The sequence below is a fragment of the Macaca thibetana genome, chromosome 1 (assembly GCF_024542745.1).
Source record: "Macaca thibetana thibetana isolate TM-01 chromosome 1, ASM2454274v1, whole genome shotgun sequence".
NCBI lineage: Eukaryota > Metazoa > Chordata > Mammalia > Primates > Cercopithecidae > Macaca > Macaca thibetana.
Window position 1 is genome coordinate 6,780,589 of NC_065578.1, and position 24,716 is coordinate 6,805,304.

General features: G+C 51.9%; 2 protein-coding genes across 17 annotated transcripts in view; both read left to right on the top strand.

Annotated features, from left to right (window-relative positions):
- CAMTA1 (calmodulin binding transcription activator 1) overlaps window positions 1-24,716 on the top strand; it is a 1,003,074-nt gene that overhangs the window by 916,404 nt on the left and 61,954 nt on the right. For 7 of the 16 annotated variants that reach the window (XM_050786953.1, XM_050786963.1, XM_050786974.1 and 4 more), the window contains exon 1: window positions 20,464-20,632. The exons of the other annotated variants lie outside the window; for them this stretch is intronic. The gene's annotated coding sequence lies outside the window, so the exon portion shown is untranslated. Of the gene's footprint in view, window positions 1-20,463; window positions 20,633-24,716 lie in introns of those variants that run through there. 16 annotated transcript variants of the gene reach the window in all.
- The window catches only part of VAMP3 (vesicle associated membrane protein 3), a 707,779-nt gene that overhangs the window by 609,577 nt on the left and 73,486 nt on the right, over window positions 1-24,716 (top strand). The gene's annotated exons all lie outside the window — the stretch shown is intronic.

Here is a 24,716-nt window from a genome sequence, read left to right on the forward strand (position 1 = left end):
CCTACCGGGTTCATGCCATTCTCCTGCCTCAGCCTCCCGAGCAGCTGGGACTACAGGCAGCCGCCACCATGCCCGGCTAATTTTTTTGTATTTTTAGTAGAGACGGGGTTTCACTGTGTTAGTCAGGATGGTCTCCATCTCCTGACCTCATGATCCGCCCACCTCGGCCTCCCAAAGTGCTGGGATTACAGGCGTGAGCTACCATGTCCGGCCAATGGTGTGTTTTAAGGAGTTCGTAGGCACCGTCCTACAGTCACAGGTGGCGTGTTTTAAGGAGCATCACAGGAAGTGCAGGTCGTTCAGTGTTTATTGAGCATTTACTATATACATAGCAATACATATTTGGGGAAGGATGCAGATACAGGAAAGATCAGTTCCTGGCTTGGAGGAGCTGCTCGCAGGACACCCTCCTGTTGGGATGCTCGGGGATGGCCATGCCGTGGGGCAGCAGGATAGAGCGGCCTCCCACAGCCACCCACCATGAACACACTGACCAACTTGGCTCCTGCCAAGGCCACAGCACATCCCTGTGGACCCCAAGGCCTGATTGTCTTCATTCGACTTAAGGGCTCCAAGCCCCTGTGTCCCCACTGATGGCCTTCTCCCCAGGAGAAGCCCTCTGGCTCTGCGAGAGCAGTGCAGTTCTGCCCCTCCCTCCCACTCCCCTGCTTGCTGCTTCCCAGTCTCCAAGCTTCTCCTTCCAAAATGCTCTGTCATGTCCACATGGCCAGCTCTCTCCTGACTACTCTCTTCTCCCTGCCCACGCTCCCTGAGGGCTTCTTCCCAGCCAGGGCTCTCTCTCCCACCTACTGGGGTGCAGGGATGGCTGCCCCTCTGTTTCTCTTCTTGGATCCAGGCCATCCATCTATCAGCCTACAGGGCAGCTTGACCCACGTTTCTCTTGGGCAAGCCAGTAGGTCCCAGACAGGACAAATAGCCGTTCTTTGTTTTCCCCAAGCTACCTCTCTGATAACATTCCTGGCCCCTGTGGATAATCCCACCCAAAAACCCAGGAGTCACCCCTTGCTCCCTCCCTCCCCGACATCCCAACACTAGCCTAGCATGTTTCTCTCCTTTATTTCTCTCACAGTCTCTACTTCTTGCCATCCTCTCTGCCACCACCTTAATTCAGCCCAAACTAATCAATTGTGCATGTCCTAAGTCTTCCCACCTCCTTCCACCCGGGCTGTCTGGTCTTCCGTCACCTGGTCAATATGGATGCGGCATCTGCTGGGTGCCAGGCACCGTTCTGGGCTCTGGGGAATCCTTATTCTCCTGTAGTTTATATTCTAGTGGGGAAGAAAGACAACACACAAGTTGCAAAGGAAACTGTCAGACGGTGATAGGTGCTGGGCAGGGAACCTCCCCTGGATGGTCTGGGAGAGGGAACCAAGGTGGCTGCTTCATAGGTTGGGGGAGGTCAGAGGAGGCCTATATGAGAAGGTGATATTGAAGCTGGGGTATGAATGACAGGCAGGGGCCAGCCACAGTAAGACTGTGGGAGGAACATTCCAGTCCAGGGAATTAGGAGCAAAGCCCCCAGGGGGAGGGCAAGCCTGGCATGTTGGGGGAGCTGAAGAGTGTGCTGCAGCCAGAATAGAGGAAGGGGAGGTGGAGGGGGTTGCAGGGATGGGAGAGGGCCAGGGGGTCAGCAGATGCCATCACCCAGAGTAGGGGGCTGGGCTTTTATTCCGAGGTCAGTGGGGAACCATGGGAGGGGCGCTGCCACACACAAGTGTATGTTTGCAAGAACGCCGCAGCTGCCATCTGGAGAATGAATTGTGTCTCCCCTGGCACAGAGACTTCTCCAGGGCTCTGGCGTCGGTTTGGGCAAGAGGTGATGGTGGCTCTGACAAGGCTGGAACGATGACTCCTGAGGGACAGGGTGGGTCTGGGGTTGTCTGGAAGTGAAGTCAAGGGTTCTGCTGATGATTTGAATATGAAGAATGGGAGAGGATGATGAGTAATAACGCCTAGATTTGGGGCTCCAACCACCGGAGGGACAGCAGACCATTTCCTGAGATGGAGAAGTTTGAAGCAGCAGCATACCCGAGGGGATAGGAGAATCTAGTGTTCGGTTTTGGTCACGTTACATCCAACAACCTCATTAGAGACGGCGGGTTCACAGTGGGGTCCGAAAGTCTGGAGGCCAATGAGAGATCCAGAATGGAGACGATGTTTAGGAGTCCTCTGCGTGCAGATGGCGTTTAGCAACATAGCTCCGTGAAAGGGCACAGATGAAGCAGAGGAGAGGCTGCAGGATCAAGCGCAGTCTCCTCTGGTATATGGACACCAAGCAGACGAGGAGCTGGCCGAGGGGGTGAGGAGGACAGCCAGTGTGACGGAGAGAAAACCAGCAGGATGTGACCCATGGAGGCTAAGAAACGAAGGTGTTTCAAAAAAGGACATGGTCGGGCAGGTCAGATGCCAAGCGGGGAGCTGGGTAAGAGCCCTCCAAGCAGGGAGAGGTGGGTCGGAAGGTCCTGAGGCAAGAGGGAGCTCCATGGATTTGCAGAACTCAGAGAAATGGCTGGAAATTCCAGGTGAGACGGCACCATACCTGTCTCTGAGCTCAGAGCCACAGCCTTCCGCAGTCTGGGGCCAGATGAGAAAGGACAGGAGTCTCTCAGACTCTTGCCTGGCCCAGGAGATCGTGTGCCTCCCACTGCCCCATCCACTGCTCATTCAGCAGAAGGAAAGGCCCCGTCTCCTGCTTTTCCCACCTTGCACCTCTGGTGTTGGTCTCGCCAACCTTTTGACAGGTCGGTGGGCCCCAGGAGATGTTCCTGGGCTCGTGGAGATGTCCCACATCTGCTCTGAGTCCCAGAGACAGATTCCTTCTTCATGGCTCCCTGCTGGGTAGCAGGGGCTCCAGGTGAGCCCCAAAGCAGGAACAAACTGTGATTCACCCCCAAACACTGTGTTGATATCAGACCTGGTAGAGACAGCTCCCGGGCCCTGACCACTGGTTGTTGCTGGGTACAAGAATCGTGCAGCTTCACCGGAAGCCTGCCTGGCAGGCCTGCTTAGGCAATTATGCCCCAGCTCCTAAGTCAGTTACATCGGACTCTCATTATTCCTTTTTTTTTTTTTTTTGGCAGAGTCTTGCTGTGTCACTCAGGCTAGAGTGTAGTGGCTCCATCTCAGCTTACTGCAGCCTCTGCCTCCTGGGTTCAAGTGATTCTCCTGCCTCAGCCTCCCAAGTAGTTGGGATTACAGGTGTGCACCACCACACCCAGCTAATTTTTGTATTTTTGGTAGAGACAGAGTTTTGCCATGTTGGCCAGGCTGATCTTAAACTCCTGACCTCAAGTGATACATCCGCCTTGGCCTCCCAAAGTGCTGGGATTACAGGCATGAGCCACCGCGCCTGGCTGGACTCCCATTATTCTACCACAGCATTCGGATATGGGTCAGCTGTTCCCCTAAAAGCATAGCCTTGAAGAAAGGCCTCTTGGCAAAGCTGGGACCACAGAGAGACCGGTCAGGGGATCTGGCTGGTCCAGGCCGGTGGTGAGCTGATGTCCTTAGCCTTTCCTGGGACTGGGCTCCCAGAATCCATCTCCCTGGAAACCAAGGGAGGTGCCAGTTTGTGTATGCAGCTGCCGGGAGAAGTGGTCCTGAGACCCAGAACACCCGCTGTGGAGAAGAGAAGACACAAGTGCTGATTGGGCCCTAGTGCAGCCTCTGTGGGGATGCAAGTTCCTAGTGGTCCTGAGCAAGGTGAGAGGACACCCTTCCCATCCAGTCCGATGCTCAGCCTGTAATTGGGGCCAAGGACAAAGATCTGTCCTTTCAGAAGCTCCTAAAAATACACATATCTCTGACCCTTCTGAGCAGCCCAGCAACCTTGTCCCCCACATCTGTGACACCAAGACATTCAAAATAGTCTTTGAGCCTGTAATCCCAGCACTTTGGGAGGCCGAGGCGGGTGGATCACGAGGTCAGGAGATCGAGACTATCCTGGCTAACATGGTGAAACCCCGTCTCTACTAAAAATACAAAAAACTAGCCGGGCGTGGTGGCGGGCGCCTGTAGTCTCAGCTACTTGGGAGGCTGAGGCGGGAGAATGGCGTGAACCCGGGAGGCGGAGCTTGCAGTGAGCCGAGATCACGCCACTGCACTCCAGCCTGGGAGACACAGCGAGACTCCGTCTCAAAAAAAAAAAAAAAAAAAAAAAAAAAAAGTCTTTGATAGGCTGAAGACTGGCTCCCTCCCCGGCAGTAATCTGCTGAGACTTTGCACCTGTTGTGAAATCCTTTGTTGTGAGTCCTTTGTTAGGGAAAAAAGAGTGAGATGCAGGTATGTGTCATATGGACCATACTTCATGAATAACAGGAGACTTTTTAAAAAATCAGGCCGGGCGCAGTGGCTCACACCTGCAATCCCAGCACTTTGGGTGGCCAAGGCGGGCAGATCACCTGAGGTCAGGAGTTCAAGACCAGCCTGGCCAAAATGGTGAAACCCCCCTCTACCAAAAATACAAAAATTAGCCACGTGTGGTGACACAGGTGGCACTTGTGGTCCCAGCTACTCGGGAGGCTGAGGCAGGAGAATCGCTTGAACTCAGGAGGCAGAGGTTGCAGTGAGCCAAGACCACGCCATTGCACTCCAGCCTGGATGACAAAAGTGAAACTCCTTCTCAAAAAAAAAAAAAAAAAAAAAAAAAAAAAAATCTGTGGCAAGCCAGGCGTGGTGGCTCACACCTGTAATCGCAGCACTTTTGGAAGCTGAGGCAGGAGGATCACTTGAGGTCAGTTCAAGACCTGCCTGGGCAACATGGAGAAACCCTGTTTTGACAAAAAAAATACAAAAATCAGCCAGGTGTGGTGGCACAGGTGGCACCTGTGGTCCCAGCTACTCGGGAGGCTGAGGCAGGAGGATCGCTTGAGCCCTGGAGGTTGGGGCTGCAGTGAGCTGAGATTGTGCCATTGCAGTCTAGCCTGAGTGACAGAGTGAGACCATCTCAAAAAAAAAAAAAAAGAGAAAGAAAAATCAGTGGCAGAGGGAAAACAGTTGATACACCAGAAACAAAGTGAGGTTGTTCAGGAGTTGGAACTTGTCCCATATTCCAATCTCCTCATTCTTATGGAAGGAACCCAGGCCCTAGGAAGAGCAGCTGCTGGCCCCAAGCCATCGCTGAACTGGGATGGAAGTCACCTCCTGACTCCTTCCGCACGCTCTCCTCCCTCTGTCTGTCTCCCCTTCTCCATCCCACGGCCAAATTCACCTGTGCCCCAGAAGGTAGGACACAAAGGTGGATAAGAAACAAGCCGGCCAGCAGGTGCGGTGGCTCACGCCTGTAATCCCAGCACTTTGGGAGGCCGAGGCGGGCGGATTGCCTGAGGTCAGGAGTTCGAGACCAGCCTGACCAACATGGTGAAACCCCATCTCTACTAGAAATACAAAAAATTAGTTAGGTGTGGTGGCGGGCGCCTGTAATCCTAGCTACTCGGGAGGCTGAGACAGGAGAATCACTTGAACTCAGGAGGTGGAGGATGCAGCGAGTCAAGATCGTGCCATTGCACTCCAGCCTGGGCAACAAGACCAAAACTCTGTCTCAAAAAAAAAAAAAAAAGCCGGTTGGGAGCCCTGGGCAGCTTCTGTGTGGTGGGTTGTGGTTTCTTTGGCGAGGTCAAGGTTTGCCTCTGGTGTCCCCGCAGAGTGAGCTGACACTCTCCCCACATTCACACTGGCAGGAGAGAGGGAGCAGTGACCTGGCTCTAGCCCTCTGCTCCCTGCCCCTCATGCAGAAGGACCAGTTCTGGCATCAGCAGATCAGGAGATACCCAGTGGAGGCCTCGGAGTGTCTCCTGTCATACCAAATCCTGAGATGTGCTGGCACATGGACGAGGAACTCTGCCCCAGCCCCACACCCCATTTGGGGGTCTTGAGAAGAGCTGGTGACATCTTGCATCACTTCAGTGGCACCAAGCTGCATCGATGGGTCTTGAGACACGTGGCAGACTTCTGAGCCGCCGTGATTGTTTCTTTCAGCAAAACACCTTCTGGCACAGAGTTGCCACCAGGAGGGACAGCAGCTGACATCTGCACATGCACCACCTGCCTGGACCTGGCCAGGCACTGTGTCACGTGATGAGGATCAGAAGAAATGGATCAGATGAGGACCTGCAGTCAACGAGCTTCTCGTCCAGCGGAGGAAACATCAGAACTGACCCCTGCCTTCGCACAAACAAGCATTTGAGGACCTTATAATGGAGGATGGTGACTTCTCAGGGAGGCCTGGGAGGGCTTTCTTGAAGAAATGACCCCCAACCCTAGATCTGAAGGATGAGCACAAGTTAACTCCCTGAAGAGAGAAGGCAAACATTCCAGGCCCCAGGAATGGCATGTGCAGCAGCTCTGTGGTGGGAGGGAGCCATGAAGCCAGTGAGGCAGAGGGGCAGGCAGTAGATCAGGCCAGAGCCAGGGCTGTGTGCGCCAGGCTTTATCCCCAAGGAGAGGGAAGCCACCGAAGGCTGGAGAGGCAGGGACGTGACCAAGTTGGCTTCTGAAGACGCGCACATGGCAGCCACATGGAGAACAGATTGAAGGAGGTTCAGAGAGGGTGAGGAGAGACCAGGAAATCATCCTGGCTAGAGATGATGGTAACTTGGCCATTCTGGGGGCACAGGGACAGTGTGAGAGCCATGGAGGAGATGGCATCAGGAGGTTTTGTGGGTGGATTCACTATGGAGGCTCCATGTCATTCACCTTGGAGGAGGACCAGTTAGGAGTTAGGCTGAGTTTAAGGGGCTTTTGGGACATCTTTGTGAAAAGTCAATGGCAGGTGGGTGTAGCCCCCAGAGCTGAGAGAGCAAATGGATGAGAGAGAGAGAGAAAGAGAGAAAGTCTGAAATGTCTGCATGGAGGTGGCACTGAATAAAGCACATCTGTGGGTGTGGAGGAAATTGATAAGTGTGACAATATTGCTGAGTCCCAAGGCCAAGGACTTCTGTCTTAATTATCATCGTGCCCCAGTGTAGGGGTCCAGGGACACAGTAGGGTCTCAGGGAAGGTTTCTTCAAGGGAGGGAGGGAGGGAAGGACAGATGGCCTAGTGGTATCTTCATGGCCATTGTCCTCACGGCTGACTGACTTCAGCTTTAGGATCCAGCTGCCCAGATAGCCTCTCTGACATCAGAACCAGGCTGGGGAGGGTGTCCAGGACTAACCAGGCACCATCGCCTCCCTTTGGGTCTCCCTGTCACTGAACAAGCTCCAGGCAAGTGGCCCAAGACCAGAATGCCGAAGCTTGACCCTTCGCTACCTCTTTGTTGAATGTGCCCTGAGGCTGCCTTCAGAGCTTTTAAAGGGCTACCTGATGAGAAATCCTCCGTTCAGCTCACTGAAGCTGGAAGAGAAAGGAAAAAGCACTGCTCTTCCTGGAGCTGCTCAGCCCTCTCTCTAGGCCTCAGAGAGGGAGGGGGTTTCTTGGGCTGGTCCTTGGCAAGTCACTACCTGGTGGGTTGTGGTGCAGGGGCCCTGGAGGGGAACCTCATCTGACCCTCTGTGATGCCCTTGACCCAGTCCCACATTTGCCTGGTGAAGGTAAGAATGAATGAATGAATGAATGAGTAAGTGAGTCAGGGGCCATGAAAACCTCCCTATCCACAGGACTCCTGCTGCTCCAAAACACACTGCTATGACAGTGACAGTAATGACCACCAGCCAGGCTCCAGGCCTGGTGCTTCACATCATGGCCCTGTTGAAGCCTCCCAGCACCCAGCCTCAGGTTGTCATTCACAGGCACCTCTCCCCCAAACTGGGTCATAAACTATATGGAAGAAACAGCCTTGATAGGTGGCAGCCCATCCACCCATCTGTCATTCAACAGTACCTGGTGGAACCAAGGCTTCACCCATCAACCAGGCATCCCCCCACCCCCCAGGAACTCACAGCCCAGGGAAGGAGGCACACAGGCCAACATAATTAATGTGATGAGTGCTCGAGTGTCCGGAAGGTGTGAGAGGCCAGGGGAGACCCCCTGTGCCTCCATCTGGAGGGAACACACTTGACAGTGGCTAATTCTCTATCAAAACTGTAATGTGTGTTCATAGGAGTATCTTTCATATGTAGAAAGAATGTGCAAGTGTTAATGTATCAGTCTGTTTTCACACCACTGATAAAGACATAGCCAAGACTGAGCAATTTACAAAAGAAAGAGGTTTAATTGGACTTATAGTTCCACATGGCTGGGGAAGCTTCACAATCATAGTGGAAGGCAAGGAGGAGCAAGTCACATCTTACATGGATGGCAGCAGGCAAAGAGAGAGAGAGCTCGTACAGGGGAACTCCTCTTTTTAAAACCATCAGATCTCGTGAGATTTATTCACTACCGTGAGAACAGCATGGGAAAGACTTGCCTCCATGATTCAATTATCTCCCACTGGGTCCCTCTCACAACACATGGGAATTCAAGATGAGATTTGGGTGGGGACACAGCCAAACCATGTCAGTTAGCCACCTGTCAAGTTAAAGGGAACACCATCCACATAAGACCACCCTTATTTCTGCACCAACTGCAAGGGGTCCCCTAGACCACCCTCAGGTTTGATCATTCACTGGAAGGACTCAGAACTCACCAAAAGCTCTCATACTCACAGTTGCACTCTATTACATCGAAAGGATACAGATTAAAATCAGCCAAGGAAGGAAGGGTATAGGGCATAGTCCAGGAAGGTACCAGACATGGAGCTTCCACTGTCCTCTTCCCCATGGAGTCATGAAAAGCATGACTTTCCTGGCATTGATGTGTAACAGTACCCATGGAGTACTGCCAACCAGGGCAGCTCACCATAGCCCCAGTGTTCAGAGTTTTTATTGTGGCTCCATCACACAGGTGACTGCCCAAGTCACTGCCCTCCCTCTCCAGCTCCTCCAGAGTCAGCCGATACCACGTGACCCAAAGCCCCCACCCTAAGTCACATTGTTGATCTTTCTGGCACAGCCAACCCCTACCCTAAACCTATCCAGTGTGGCCAACACCTACCCTAAATCATATGGTTAGACCATTTTGTGACCCAAGGATCCCAGGCAAACAAAGAAACTCCAATCAGGCATGATATTCCAAGGACTTAGAGTTCACCTCCCAGAAGGTGAGGACAAAAGCCAGACCTCTCTTTGGGCAAGGTTAAATTCTTTCCTACACAAAATGGCACCTTCCCACTCCTCTGCACCCACCTGCTCGGACCTGCTTCTCCTACTCCTCACCCCAGAGACCAGATTCGTTTTGGTATCTTTATCGAGGGAGGAAAGTGTTGGTGTGTTGTCTGAGGTGTTTGTTGTTGTTTTTAAAGCATGGCTCCTACACAGATCTTCTGTAGTATTGAGCAGTTCTCTGGGGACAAAGAGCACATTTTACTATGAGAAATAGTTTGGGTGAATACTTTGTCGTCTGCAGAAAATATTGTGCAAAGCTCCAGTTTTCCTGGGTGGAGATGTGAGATTAACTAAATTACAGATCAGTCCACCTAAAATGTGAAATTAAATGAGAAATTCCAGGAGCCTTTGACTGCTAAGGTGATTATTCTAACCTATGATTCCAATCACCTTTTTAAATTGCTCACCTGTGCCATGGTCCACGATGCCGTGAAAACAACACTGCCTCCTGTCTCCATCCTGCAGACGGCACTCCTGGCTCAAGCAATGCTCTCCTCTCGGTCGAGTGTCCTCCCAATGGCTCCATTTGCTGTGCAAGGTTGTGAATGGCTCCATTTTAAGCCACCAGCTCCCTCCCTCCGGCCCTCTCTGCCATCTCCCTCTCCTGCGCTGGGGGCTGGGAGGCTGAAGGAAGCCCTAGAACCACTGTCCCCTCCTCGATGGCTGCCCTTCTCCAACAAGCTTCTCTTCCTCTCCTCAACACTGATGGGAATGGATCTGACCTTGCCATTAGTGCCCAGCTGGGTGCATACAGGGATCTCTGAGCCAGGGCGGGGACCTGGGGAGAGAGTGTTCCTGCTCAATAATTCACCCTTAAGGGATAGGAAAGCTACGGATGCAGCATTCAGCCATTTTCCAGGACATTAACAATTCAGTGTAATTCCTAAGGCATAAAAAATGCATCATTGCTCTAATTTTATAAGCTCCATGATGTTTATTATGACATCAGAAGGTCTGGTCTGGGTCACCCAGGAGAGCTAAAGCCAGGAGAAACCGGTAGATAGCTCTGCACTGGGCCTGCACAGAGGTGCTATGGAGCCAGCCCACAAATGCTGCAGACACAGACACAGCCCCCATGAGGTGGGGCCTGATGCCCTGGAGGCCCCCAGCACTCTGCAACTTGGAAATGACTGATGCATTCATCATGAGTCTTTACACCCCTCCCCTGGAAAGCAGCAGGCAAGAGCGAGCTCTGAGCACAGAGAAGAGGGCACGGCAGGGAGCCTGAACCTCCCCGGCCCCCAGTTGCACTCAAAGACATCATTCCTCCCCTGGCATTCTCGTTTTTCCATTCCCAGTAAGAGAGTGAGTGGGTGCTCATTTTTATATTTGGTGAAACGCCCTGGCATTATTCCAAGTCACTTAAAAGTGAGATTAGACCAGGAGGATCATTGGGTGGGGCTGCGTTTCTTGTTCCCACTCTGGAGACAGAGCATGATCCATGGTATTTCACTTTGGACATGGGTGCTTCTTAGACCCTGGGGGGCAGCAGAGCCAAGCAGGGGACAGCCTCCACTTCATGGGTTCCAGAGCCAGTGAGGTGCTGGCCTGCATGGGACTGTGGCTGCACCGTGAGGGGCCACAGTGAAAAAGTGACTCAGGGTGCCAAAGAGAGATCAGTATGGGTGGGGGTCGTGCGTGTGCGGGCGGGGGCCGTGCGTGTGCAGGCAGGGGGGCGTGCGTGTGCGGGTGGGGGCGTGCGTGTGCATGACACGTCTGCACTTTTCCCTGGCCACTTTTTTCTTTTTCTAAGTAATGTCACTTAGCACCAAAGGTATCTGCAAATGCTCCCTGAACTAAATATGTCAGCTCTGCCTCCCCTGGTGCAGGAGACGGCTGTCATTTAAAATACACTTGCACATAATTGCGCCTTCCTTTGTGATTGCTCTCTTTCTTGTTGGTAACAGCTCATCTCTTCATGACCTTGGTGCTTATTATTCTTAGGTAGTAGCTAGTTGCTTCTCTAAAAAGATAACTTTCCAGCTCTCATTTTCACGGGCACCTGACAGTGGCTGTGAGGATGGTGATGTCAAAATGGCTTTCTTGTAAATGTCAGGGTCTTTTGACTCCACTGTTGCCTACGAGAGAGCACACTTGTTTCTCTTTAATTAGATCTCTAAGTTTTTGTTTGATTGTTTTTTTGTTTGGTTTTTTGTTTGTTTGTTTGTTTGTTTTGAGACGGAGTCTTCCTCTGTCGCCCAGGCTGGAGTGCAGTGGCGTGATCTTGGCTTACTGCAAGCTCCGCCTCCTGGGTTCACGCCATTCTCTTGCCTCAGCCTCCCGAGTAGCTGGGACTACAGGCGCCCACCACCATGCCTGACTAATTTTTTGTATTTTTAGTAGCGACAGGGTTTCACCGTGTTAGTCAGGATGGTCTCGATCTGCTGACCTCGTGATCCACCTGCCTCGGCCTCCCAAAGTGCTGGGATTACAGGCGTGAGCCATCGTGCCCGGCCTTGTTTGATTGTTTGTTTGTTTATTTTTTGAGATGGAGTCTCGCACTGTCGCCCAGGCCGGAGTACAGTGGTGTGATCTCGGCTCATTGCAACCTCCACTTCCCAGGTTCAAGCAGTTCTCCTGCCTCAGCCTCCCGAGTAGCTAGGACTACAGGCACCACCACCACACCCGGCTAATTTTTTGTATTTTTAGTAGAGATGGGGTTTCACTATGTTGGTCAGGCTGGTCTCCAACACCTGACCTCATGATCCACCCGCCTCGGCCTCCCAAAGTGCTGGGATTACAGGTGTGAGCCACAGTGCCCGGCCAGTGTTTTTTTGTTTTTGTTTTTAAATAAATCTTACCTGCTTTGTAAGAAAGCCACACGGGGACAGCTTGATTTAGTGCCTTTTTTGAGAGTGCTTTTCTGATTAAAATGCCCATTTCCCACTGTGACTCTACTGGGCTGTAGGGTACATGGCATCCTCTTTGAAGGCTCAGCGGGATCTTTCTGCCTCATGGAAAATTTGACTGTAGCCCCACAGGACCTCATGCTGTCTCAGACTTAAGACTGAGGTCTCCTGAGCACCTCTCCAGGAGCTTAAGAAGGGTTGGACGGTGAACAGGGAGCCGTAGAGGAGGCCGTGGCAGCCCACACACTCTGCACGGGAGGATCTGTGAGCCCTTAGCCAGGTGAACAGGTGCATGGACATGTGGGAATTCTTGCTTAGAAGAAAGAGCCTGTATTGCTCTGCTGGTGCAGGCTGGACTGGGTGGGACCTGTGAGTTAAACCAGTGCATGCTAAGAGGTCTGGGCCTGGGTCTTCTCGCCCCAGCTACTCCTGAATGGCTACAGAGTAAGGTTCAGTTAGAGCACCTCTCTTGTATCTGTGTGGGATTACTCAATCTGCCTAGGGCATCCTGGCCAGCTCCCTCACACAGCTACTGAGCACACAGGAAAGGCGAGCTCATTCTAACAGCATAGGGAGGAAACTGGCAGGAAGGCATCTGCTGCCCCGAAAGATCTGGAGCATATCCTGAGGAGGACCCAAAGTGATGGTGACTTCTGGGTTTTATCCCCTGAGCCCTCACTGAGCACCCACCAGGCCCTGGGCTATCTACTTAAGTTTATTATTCGATTTCATCCCGGCTGTATTCCAGGAGATCTTTCCATCCCCATTCTATTGATGAGGAACCTGAATCTTAGAGGGGTCAAGTGACTTATCCTGTGTCACACAGTTGGGGATTCAAACTCAGGGCCATCTGACATTGCAGCCAAGTGGGCACGTTTTCACCATGCCTCCCCACCACCTGAATTGATGTGGGACGATCCACCCTGTAGTATCCTGCTCCCCTTCCCAGCAGATATGTCTCTGCATTTCCCCCACTTTAACGGGGAGAATAGCTGTGTATTTTATCATCCAACATGTGTGTAATAGTGAGGACCTGGTGGGGGTTACTGGGGGGATGGATGGGCCTGTGTCAGCCAACAGGGTGAGTTGAAGGTGGTTTCACTCTGCTCTTTTGGATTCTTTTCTGCATTATGTCCACTAGGAGAAACCTGCCAGGTCTCGGGCTGGTGGCTAATGCATCTCTTCCTCCCTCCATATTAGAGCTGGCACCTTCCCAGGATGACACCAATCATGGCATGTCCTGGTAGCAAACACCTTTTCTCCCCCACTATCCTCCACATCACTGTCAGGGCCAGTTATCTCTTGCCAGCCCAAAGCTGAATGGCTCAAAGTGATGAGAATGGGTACGTTCTCTTGATGCCATGGGTTGGCCAGGCTCACGCAAGCAACTGCACTCATGGGACTGATGATTTTAAGCCCAGAGTCCCTGCAGCTGAAGCACAGGGGCACCTGCTGTGTCAGGTCATGCTGGCCATGCACCGTGACCCCCCCAACATGGCCTTAGACCTGTCCCTTCAGCAGCAACAATGGATTTGGATTAAACAGATTTTCAAAGAATTATGTTGAGACTCTAGTTCAGGGGATCCAATCTTTTGGCTTCCCTGGGCCACACTAGAAGAAGAAGAGTCGTCTTAGGTCACACATAAAATGCACTAACACAGCCGGGCGCGGTGGCTCACGCCTGTAATCCCAGCACTTTGGGAGGCTGAGGCGGGCGGATCACAAGGTCAGGAGATCGAGACCTTCCTGGCTAACACGGTGAAACCTCGTCTCTACTAAAAATACAAAAAATTAGCCGGGTGTGGTGGCGGGCACCTGTGGTCCCAGCTACTCGGGAGGCTGAGGCAGGAGAATGGCGTGAACCCGGGAGGCGGAGCTTGCAGTGAGCCGAGATCGCGCCACTGCACTCCAGCCTGGGCGACAGAGCGAGACTCCGTCTCAAAAAAAAAAAAAAAAAAAAAAAAAAAAAAAAAAAAAAAAAATGCACTAACACTAACGATAGCTGATTAGGTTAAAAAAAATCACACACACACAAAATTCATACTGTTTTAAGAAAGTTTATGAATTTGTGTTGGGCCACTTTCAAAGCTGTCCTGGGTGGCATGTGGCCCACTGGCTGCAGGCAGAACCACCTTGCAGTGTAGTCTAAACTGATTTTACAGAGGAGGAAACTGAGGCACGGGAAGGGAAAGGAGTTTGCCATACAGGTAATTCTGGGGGTGGGGGTGGGGGGCGGAACTGGAACCAGAGCCCAGGCTGCTGACCCCAGGCCAGGACCCGGTCCCCCACCTCAGCGCCTCCTTCTTCCTGGACGGCCCAGGGGCCCTGACAGGTGCAGCTCAGCTGGAGATGTTTGAGACTCTCTGCAAAGCTCCCCCTTGCCCCTGAATCAGCCAACCATTGTGATCTGCAAGGAGAATCCCAAGTTCTGAATGCTGTTCTCACCAGGATCCCCAGCTGTCAGGGACATCGTCATGGCCAGCAAGGACTTCACAGACTCACCCTTGGCTTTTTCACGACCTTCAGAAGCACCATGAGAAACTGCTTGTCTTCTGACACCTTCTGCCCTGTGCATCACCATCGTGTGACTCAGGGCCTCCCCTGTGCCAGTCTCATCTCCTCACTGAGTAGTCACGGGACAGGGCCTGTCTGTTCACATTCCCCTCCTGCCACTGTACCCCACATAGGCCCAGACCGACTCACTGGGAGGATCGGCCATCAGACTCTCCTGACCTGGGTCTAGCTTTTCCCGTCGGTCAGTCTTCTTTTCTCAAGTTAAATCCATTGATTTCTATTCTATACTTCTTCATTCTCTTTCTCTTCTCCTTTGTCTATGTGTGTGTGTTACAGCTTTATTGAGATATAATTAGCATACTATACAATTTACCTATTTGAAGTACAATTCGAAGTTTCTGAGTTTTTCACAGGGCTGTGCGGTCATCACCACAAACTAATTTTAGAACATCTTCATCCCCCAAGAAAGATCCTAGCACCCATGAAGCAGGGTCACTCCCCATTCGTCCTCAGCTCCCCCCGCCACCACCCTCCCTAGGCAACTATTGATCTATTTTCTGTCACCATAAAGTTTCCTAATCTGGACATTTTCTATAAATGATATAATACAATGTATGGACTTGTGGCTGGCTTCTTGCACTCAGCATGATGTTTTTAAGGTTCACCCATGTTGTAGCATGTATCAGTACTTCGTTATTTTTATTGCTAAGTAAATGTCCATAGGTATGAACATCTCTTTTCATTCTCTTGGATATATACCTAGGAGTGGAATGGCTGGGTGACATCATAACTTTATGATTAACCTTTTGAAGAACTGCCAGACTGTTTTCCTAAGTAGCTGTGCCATTTTACATTTCCACCACCAGTATATAAAAGTTCAAATTTCTCCACATCCTTGCCAACATTTGTTACTGTCTTTCTTTGTGACTATAGTCACTTAGTGGGTGTGAAGTGGTATCTCATTGTGGTTTTGCTTTGCATTTCCTCAGTGACTTTGATTTCCTCAAATCAAATGCTGAACATCTTTTCATGCCCTTATTAGAGATCTTCTTTGGAGAAATGTCTATTCAGATACTTTGCCTATTTAAAAAACTGGGTTCTTTACTTTTTGTTTTTGAGCTGTAAGAGTTCTCTTTATATTTGAGATACAAGTCCCTTATGAAATATGAGATTTGCAAATATTTTCTCCTTTTTAGTGAAACGTCTTACTTCTTGATGTTGCCCTTTGAAGCATAGATGTTTTCAATGTTGATAATGTTCAATTTATTTTTTTTTTCCTTTGGTTGCTTGTGCTTTTGATATATTTAAGAAACTATTGCCAAATCCAAGGTCATGAAGGTTTACTGCCATATTTTTTTTTCTAAGGGTTTTGTAGCTTTACCTCTTATATTTAGGTGTTTGATCCACTTTGAGTTACATTTTATATATGGTGTGAGGGAGGAGTTCAACTTCATTCTTTATCATGTGGATAGCCCATTGTCCTAGCCCCATTTGTTGAAGACAATTCTTTCCCCACTGAATTGCCTTGTCAGCTTTACCTGTGGCTTTTAAAAATGTTTTCTACTTCTTCAAGGCTTAAAGATATACTGAATATGCATGTTGCTCTTATTTTTAAATTGTCACTTAGTTTGAGCAGAATCCTGCGAGTTTTTCTTTTACTGGGAAGTTGATGTATACAGAAACATCTGATTTCTTACCAGACAGGAGAGGTTAGATTATGCTGCAGTAACAACAAATTCAATCTCAGGACTGGATTTCTCATTCATGCTACAAGTCCAACTACAATTGCTAGGGAGGGCCCTACTCATCATGGTCACACAGGGGCCCAGGCTGGCAGAGGCTACCTCTTCCTATAAACAAGCTTGCACAATTGCCAGGGCTGGGGGAAAGAATGTGGTGGGCAGGTCACTGGTTCTTAAAACTTCTATCTGTAATAATACACATCAGATTTACTCATGTTTCATTAGCCCCAGAAAGTCACATGGTCACATCTAATTTCAAAGGGTTCAGGCCAGTGCAAAGCACCCCCAGGGATAGCAACCAGAGATATTTGGTATATAATATTAATGACTACCATTTCCCCGGAGTGTACTGAAATGTAACAGGTGTAGTGTAATGAAATCAGTTGATGTGGATTTTCTGTTGTGCATCTTGAACTTTAGTCATTGTAGTAAAATTCCTTTGTAGAGGTTGAGGCTGCATCGAGCCAAGATCATGCCATTGCTCTCCAGCCTGGGCAACAGAGTGAGCTCCTGTCTCAAAAAAAAAAAAAAAAAAAAAAAATTATTTGTAGAAATTTCCAGACTGTTCTGTTAAACAAATGTATCTACTTAATGGTAAGAGTTTTTAGGTGCTTGGAGTAGGGCAGAATGAGCACAGGCTCTGAAGGTGAAACCCAGATCCACTGCTTTCCAGCTGTGTGGCTTTGAGCAAGTTAGCTGACTTTATGAAGCCTTTGTCTTACCCTCTATGGAATATCCTACTTGCAGGAGAATTAGCAGCAGTGTATGTGAGTGCCTAGCACAACAGCAGGCAGATAACAGGCATCCAACAGACTGAAGTTCCCTTCTTCCTCCTCTGCAACAGGATCCACCCCCTGGGTTCATCCTGAGACCCTCAGCAGGGTTAGGGCCGATATCAACTCCCTGTATCTGTTCCCCCCGTCCTTTTTGAGACAGGGTCTTGCTCTGTTGCCCAGGCTGGAATGCAGTGGTGTGATCATGGCTTACTGCAGCCTCAACCTCCTGGGCTCAAGCAATCTTCTCACCTCCGCCTCCCAAATAGCAAGGACTACAGACACACACCACCACACCCAGCTAATTAAAAAAAAAACCAAAACATTGTAGAGAGGAGGTCTCACTATGTTGCCCAGGCTGGTCTTGAAATCCTGGGTTCCAGTGATCCTCCTGCCTCGGCTTCCTAAAGTACTGGGATTACAGGTGTGAGCCACTGTGCCTGGCTGTATCTGCTTTAAGGGACAAAAATTGCACTTGACCTCGGTACTGCCAATGGACTCATAACTGAGTAAAGTTTTCTTTTTCCCTATTTTACAAAACAACCCAGGTATACTCAAAGCCCCATTAAAAACCCAGTGTAACAATATTCTTGAATCACGCGCATGCCTTACTCTGTCATTTTCTAACTTGGAAGAAAGAACACGAATACCACAAGGAACCACCTGTGGAGATTCAGTTCTAGGGCACTGGCAGAGCTCGGGGCACGCCTCAGGAGCGCCCAGCTCATCCCGCCCTAGCTCTGACTTTCCAAGACAGGGACCCAAGGAAGCCTCCTGCTCCTGTGGTGCAGTGGGGACTCAAAGTGGTAGGCACTCCAGGAGAAGAATGAGCCCAGCTGAGGAACAGTACCAGGACATCCCCCATGCAGAAACATCACCCCAGGCTCCTGACCCCAACCCACTCAGCAGGGCTCAGCCAGTGCCTCCTGGGCTGCTGCAGCCATGACCCCACCTGTCCCACCTGCTCGGCAGAGGTGGGGCTGTGGAGGAAGGGTGAGGTACCCCTGAGGCCCCTCCTCAGACAGCTGGGATGCCAGGAGTGAACCCTGTGTCTGCCAAAAACAAAAACAAAACCAAACCAGGCAAAAGAACTTCCCCACCTGAGAGAAAAGACTGAAGATTTCTTCTCTTTAACTGGGTTTCAGGTGCCTGAACTGGATCCAAATCACCACCAGTTCCCTGGCACTTTAGAGTACAGAGGAAGGCGCTCTCTCTCCTGTCGGCCTCCACCCCTGCTGGTCTCTTCCTCACAAATCCATTCAGAGCAATTCAACAACCATCAGCTGAGCACTTACAGTGTGCCCCACCAGCACTGTGCAAGCTGCTGGGATAAGTCAGGCTTTGTTCTTGTTCTCAAGGAGATGAGGGCTGTCTTGCTTTTAGTGAAAAACAACTTTTAGAAACACTTTTTATTCATGTATAATGGACATATGGAAAAGTGCACATATTCTAAGTATGCAACTCAATGACTTTTCACAACTAAACCAGTGCCCAGGTCAAGATTAAAACAGCACCAGAAACCCAGAAGCCAGCCCCACCTCCAGCCACTCCTCCTCACCCCCAAGTACCCTGTTTTGGCAAAGCTGGCAACGGTAGCTAACTTTGATTGAATGTGCATCAGTGCCAGGCACTAGTACATGCACGTTCCACCTATTGATTCCTTTAACTCTCGCACCATAGCTATGAAGGCACAGACAGTGGGGAACACAGCTAGCAAGGAGCCCACTCTGAACCCAGGGGGTTGGTTTCCCGAGCCCACGTGTCCCTGATGACTACCCTTTCATTGCCGCCCTGCAAACAAACAGAACCCACTCACTGTGTACTACAACACCAACACATAACAAAGCTGGAGTTTCGGTTCTGCTGAGAGCGTCAGGAAAAGCCACTGAGGGTGGTCAGATTTGAGGTGGACCTTGATGAATGCATAGGAGTCTCCCTAGCAGATAAAGGGAAGCAGGTGCATAGCAAAGTTGGGGGGGGGGGGCGTGCAAGGGGTCCTGCGTGGTGACCCGGGGGGCGGGCGAGGGGTAGACAGGTGCAGTGGGAATACTGACCGAGAGCAGGATTGGAATATGTACTGGGGCTTTGCCAGGGCAGGCTTCGGAACAGGCGATTAACTTGCTCAGGTTTACAGTGGGTGGCAGCCCCCAAGGGAAGCCATGGACGATCTACCGGCACGGGCAGGGCCCAGCTTAGTCAGGGTGTCCTTCACGCGGCCTCTAACAAGCGATTCCTCATTGGGTGTACAGGCTTAAGGGCTCTGCAAATGTTGGGGTTGTTTCTGTGTGCGTTTGGGTAGGGTCAGAAAAGACTCCGCCCCCAATTTCGAGACACCTTTTTACCCAGATGGCAGACATGGCCGATTTTACAGATATTTGACTCTATTAATCTACATATCTGTATCTATCTATACATAACAAAAACAAAATAGGCGGTCTCATGACAAGTCTTGGGGTCAGGCACTTTCCCTGTGCGAGGCAGTGGGACTGCAAACAGCACAGGGAAAGAAGAAAGCGGGATCCGCTCGGGACGCCTGAGCCTCGATGAAGAGGTGCGGCTCGGGGTTTGTGGCCGGGGCGAGAGGCCCTCACGCAGAAGTCCCCATATGCGCAGGGCTGGAGCTGGAACTTTGGAACGCGGAGGTTAGACCCACAGGGTGGGCGAAGGTCCGCACTCCAGCTAAGGGGGTCGGGCGCCGCACTCCCCCAAAGCCGGAGCCGCCGCCACCGGCCCCGCCCACCGTCCTCCGCCCCGCCCTGGCCCTCCCCGGGTCCTCGGGCCCCGGCCCCCTCCTCCCGCCCGGCCCCCGCGCTCTCCAGCTCGTTGCGCAGCGCCGGCTCCTCCCGCCGGCTGCATTGCAGACGCCGCCGCCGCAGGGCGCGCCGGGGCCGCGCAGGGAGCCCGAGCCCGGGAACGCGGGTCCTCGGCGCGGAGCCTCGGGCGGCCCCGACGGCGCGGGGAGCCGGGCAGGGCGGACGCGGGGCGGCCCTGCGGGAAGGGGAACGAGCGGCCGGCGCGGGGTTCCTGGGGCCGTCGGCCCGGGCAACGGGTGCAGCCGTCGGGCTCGGAGCCGTCCCGGCCTCGAGGGGACCGTGGCCGCCCCCTTCGCGGGCCGCGCTGAGCCGGGCGGGCGGAGCGGCGGGGACCGTGTCGGGAGGGGCCGGGGCCCGGGTCTCGCGCGGGGACCCCCGGGGCGCGCTCCGCCCGCACCCTCCGGCCGGGACCCAGCCGTCCAGCGCGGCTCGGGCGCAGTTCCGGCGCAGTCCCCGCGCCTAGCGGCTCCGCGCCCCGCACCAGCCTCTGCCCGGCTCCGGGTGACGTCGCGTCCTCCCATTGGGCCACGCGGCCTGGGGGGCGGGGTCGGGTCCGGTGAGCTCACCGCCGCGCCCCGCCATTGGTCCGGGCGGCGCACTCGGGCAGTGGCGGGGAGACCGCGGTACCCGGAGCCCCGCGAGTCGTTCCAGCTGCGGCGAGTGGAGCTGAGCGGGCGCGGGGCCGGGCCAGGCCGGGCGGGGCCGGGCGGGGCGCGGGAGCCAGTGAGCGGCGGCTCGGCGCAAGCCTGACCGAGCGGGAGCCGAGCTCAGCAAGTCCGGGTGAGTGCGCGGCGGCGCGGGGCTAGGTGGAGGGCGCGTGCGGGCGAGGGCGGCGGCCGGCGGGGGCGCGCGCGCGGGGGCGGGGCCGAGGCGTGGGGGGCACGCGTGCTCGCGAGCCGGGGGCGTGGTGCACGCGCTGCCACGCGTGTTTCTGGTGCGAGGGTGCGGTGCGGGGCCAGGCCGGGAGGGCGTGCGCGGGCCGGGCGTGTTTACGCGCGGCGGGGAGGGGCCGCGAGGGTGCGCGCGTTTCTGGCGCGAGTGGGGGGTGTGGGGATGCGGCGGACCCAGTGTGGGGGGTGTGTTTCTGGGGTGAGAGTGGGGAGTGAGTGTGAGGAGCAAGGGTGAGGGGCTGCGGGGAGGGTGTGCGTTTGGCCGAGGAGTGGGTGGGAGACACGCGTGTCCATGCCGCGAGGGTGTGTCGACGCCCGATCCTGCGTGGGGCCTGGGGCTGTGTGTCTCAAGTGGCCAGGCGTGAGGGGCGCGCGTGTTTGTGCGAGGGGCGTGTGCGGCAGGTGTGAGCCACGCGTGTCCGGGCGCGCGCGCGGGCCGGATGCGCTTCTGGAGCAGTGCGCGGACGCGCGCGCGCGTCTGTGCCGGAGCGAGAGCAGGGACGAGCGTGTCGGGCGCGCGCGGGCGGGGCTGGGGCGGCGTCGGGGCGCGCAGGGGCTCGGCCCGCAGCGAGTGAGTTCGGGGCGCGCGGCTTGTCCTCGCCGAGGGCTTTTGGGACCCAGCGCCGCCTCCTTCCCGCGGCGGGGGCGCGGTGTCCCTGGGCTGGCAGGTGCTGGGCGAGGTGCGGGCACAGCCCAGGGCTCCTCAGAGGGGTGCGGAATCGGGCGGCGGGGGACTGTCTCAGCCTGCAGCCCAGGGGAGCGGAGGGACGCTCGATTCACCCGCGTGCACAGTGCAGTCCCGAAAGTGGATGGAAGGGGAACTTCTGAGAGCTTTGCTTCCCTGCAGGCTGGCGACCGGAGAGCGCTTTCCACGCGCAGATGGGCCTGGATAGACGCTCGGGGTGGCCCTTTCACATTTTCGGAGCTCTGGTGATATGGTTTCTAGGTATTGCGCCTCTTTAGAGGTGGCGCTGAAGGCTTTCTGGTGTTTGAGACTTTTTTGATCTCTGTAGATTACCGCAGACGTCAAAAACATTTCCCTATAAATCGGGTATCAGAATAGATTTCTGAAATGATGATATTCTTGCAGACTATTTTCTTAATCAGTTGCCCCACCAGGGAGGGATGACAATTTTAAAGTCCGTTTTCTATTTTGCCCACTTTTACTTGATACGAGTTCTGTTGGCGGCCTGAAGTATCTAATCCCGGAAGCCGACTGAGTAACGTGAGAGGTGCCCTCAGATAACTACAGAAGTGCCTCCTCTGTTTGGTTGCTTGAATGAATGCATTATATTTTTTCCACCAGTGAGGCTTTTAAAAAATTGTACTCCCAAGTTTTATCGATAAAATATCTGGCTGTACATACAAGGAGTCTTTTTCTGTTACTACCTTGAGGAACGGAACTGTTTCGTTTCCCTACAGAATCTGTGTCTTATCGAGAAACTATTGCCGGGAACCGGATCAAGAGAAATGCATTATGCAGAAGCACTTTTCCTGCTGTGTGTTTAGAAAAAAAAAAAAAGTTATTATTCCAAGACCAGAATTAGACACTAGCAAATTTATGTTTCTCTTTTTCTTTGTATTAGATTTAGAGAGTAATAATGTTTAATGTTCTAGAAAATAGCATTTACTTACAGCGTATGCATTTCCTAAATAAATGTAGCCTGGTAGTGAAAAGAAGCAGAGAACTGCTGTGTATTCCTGAGGGACCTTGATGAGGTCGTCCTGATTAATTATAATCTGAACAACTCAAATGGAAATACAGTATTTCATGCACTCGTTAATAACAGTCTTGTTTGTATTATTTAAGGATTTGGCTTTGGTGATACCCTGGCGGACGCATTATTTCAGGCTATTCTTTTTTTTTTTTTTTTGAGATAGAGTCTCACTCTGTTGCCCAGGCTGGAGTGCAATGGCATGATCCCAGCTCACCACAACCTGCACCTCCCGGGTTCAAGTGATTCTCCTACCTCAGTCTCCCGAGTAGCTGTGACTACAGGTGCACGTCACCATGCCCGACTAATTTTTGTATTTTTAGTAAAGATGGAGTTTCACTATGTTGGCCAGGCTGGTCTTGAACTCCTGACCTCGTGATCCGCCCGCCTCAGCCTCCCAAGTGCTGGGATTACAGGTGTGAGCCACCGCGCGTGGCCCAGGCTTTTCTTTAGTCTTCTATTTAGGACTGAACTGGCCTTTACTAAGAGCTGTTACTGCTGCAGTATGTTCATGGGGAGCTGTTGTAGAATCCAGTACGTGAATAACAAGTGGAACTGAGAATTATTTACTTCATATGAGAAAGATAGTGAAGTTAAAGAATTGGTTGACATGAAAGTTTCCCGAGTGAAAGGTGTGAGGCTCTTTTGAAACAGGTTTCACTCTGTCGCCCAGGCTGGAGTGCAGCGGCACGATCATGGCTCAGTGCAGCCTCCACCTCCCGGGCTTAGGTGATCCTCCCGCCTCAGCCTCCTGGGTAGCTGGGACTACAGGCGCACACCACCATGCCCGGCTAATTTGTATTTTTTGTAGAGACGGGGTTTCTCCATGTTGCCCAGACTGGGCTCAAACTACTGAGCTCAAGTGATCCACCCACCTCAGCCTCCCAACGTGCTGGGATTATAGGCATGATGGTTGGAGAAGTTCAGGTGTGATGTATTGAATTACATTAAAAGCCACAGGTTAATATTAGTCACATTTAACATTTCAGAATTGTTAGCCTGCTGGGTGACACCACTGCATAGTGTCACATCATGTCATGGGGATGTTGGCATTCATAGTCATGGAGACCTTCAGTTAGAGTCTTACCCTCTTCTTGAATGAATTGCCCTAAAGTCAAATGACCATCTTTTCTTTGCTGTTCTCTTATGTGACTACATTTGGGTTAACATGACAGGCAGACAGGGAGATGCCTTCACCATCAGAAAATAGTTACTCTTCACCCCACAAGCAGTATAACAAGTGACTCATTAAAACCAGGGTATGATACCTTGTGAATAGTAACTTTAAAAATAGGGCCTGGTGTGGTGGCTGACACCTGTAATTCTAGCACTTTGGGAGGCCGAGGCAGGTGGATCACTTAAGCCTAGGAGTTCAAGACCAGCTTGGGCAACATGGAGAAACCCTGTCTCTACAAAACATACCAAAATTAGCCAGGTGTGGCAGTGCATGCCTACAGTCGCAGCTACTCAGGAGGCTGAGGTGGGAGGATCACCTGAGCCCAGTAGGTGGAGGTTGCAGTGAGCTGTGATTGTGCCATTGCACTCCATCCTGAGCAACAGAGTGAGACCCCATCTCAACAAGAGAAAACGAAACAAAAAGCCAGGCGTGGTGGCTTTAACCTCTAATGTCTGCAGTTTGGGAGGCCAAGGCGGAAGGATCGCTTGAGCCCAGGAGTTCAAGGCTGCAGTGAGCCATGATCATGCCACTGCTCTGCAGCCTGGGCAACAGCAAGACCCTGATTCAAAAAAAAAGAAAAAGAAAAAGACAGTGGAGGGGGAGAATGCCAGGATGATCTTGTTTAATGCTTCATTTCAGTAAAGTTCCTTTCATAGACTAACTGAAATTTTAGTTTATAAAGTATCGTGATCCCTGTAATTTGTTTAATTTTATATTGTTTTGTAAATATTGAAAATAGAGCATAGTTTTAGACATGATGTGAAGAGACTGGTCAACTCATCTTTGAAGCACCTACTATACATCCGTTGCTTAGCAACTTAAAACTAGTAAGTTAAATATTGCTTTGAGGAAGATAAGGTATAAGGAGTTTAATGAAGGTAAATGTGTCTGGGAGTTAAAGTGCTGATCATAAAGCTACATAATGTTTTTGTAATGTGGCAAGTGAGGATAAGCCATGTAAATTAATTTATCCATTGTATTAAACTAATATTTATCAACTGCTAAAATTAATCAGTCTCTCCATTTTTTCACCTGTCTTGTTTCACCTGACTTTCACCACCCCATACATCATATTTCGCTCT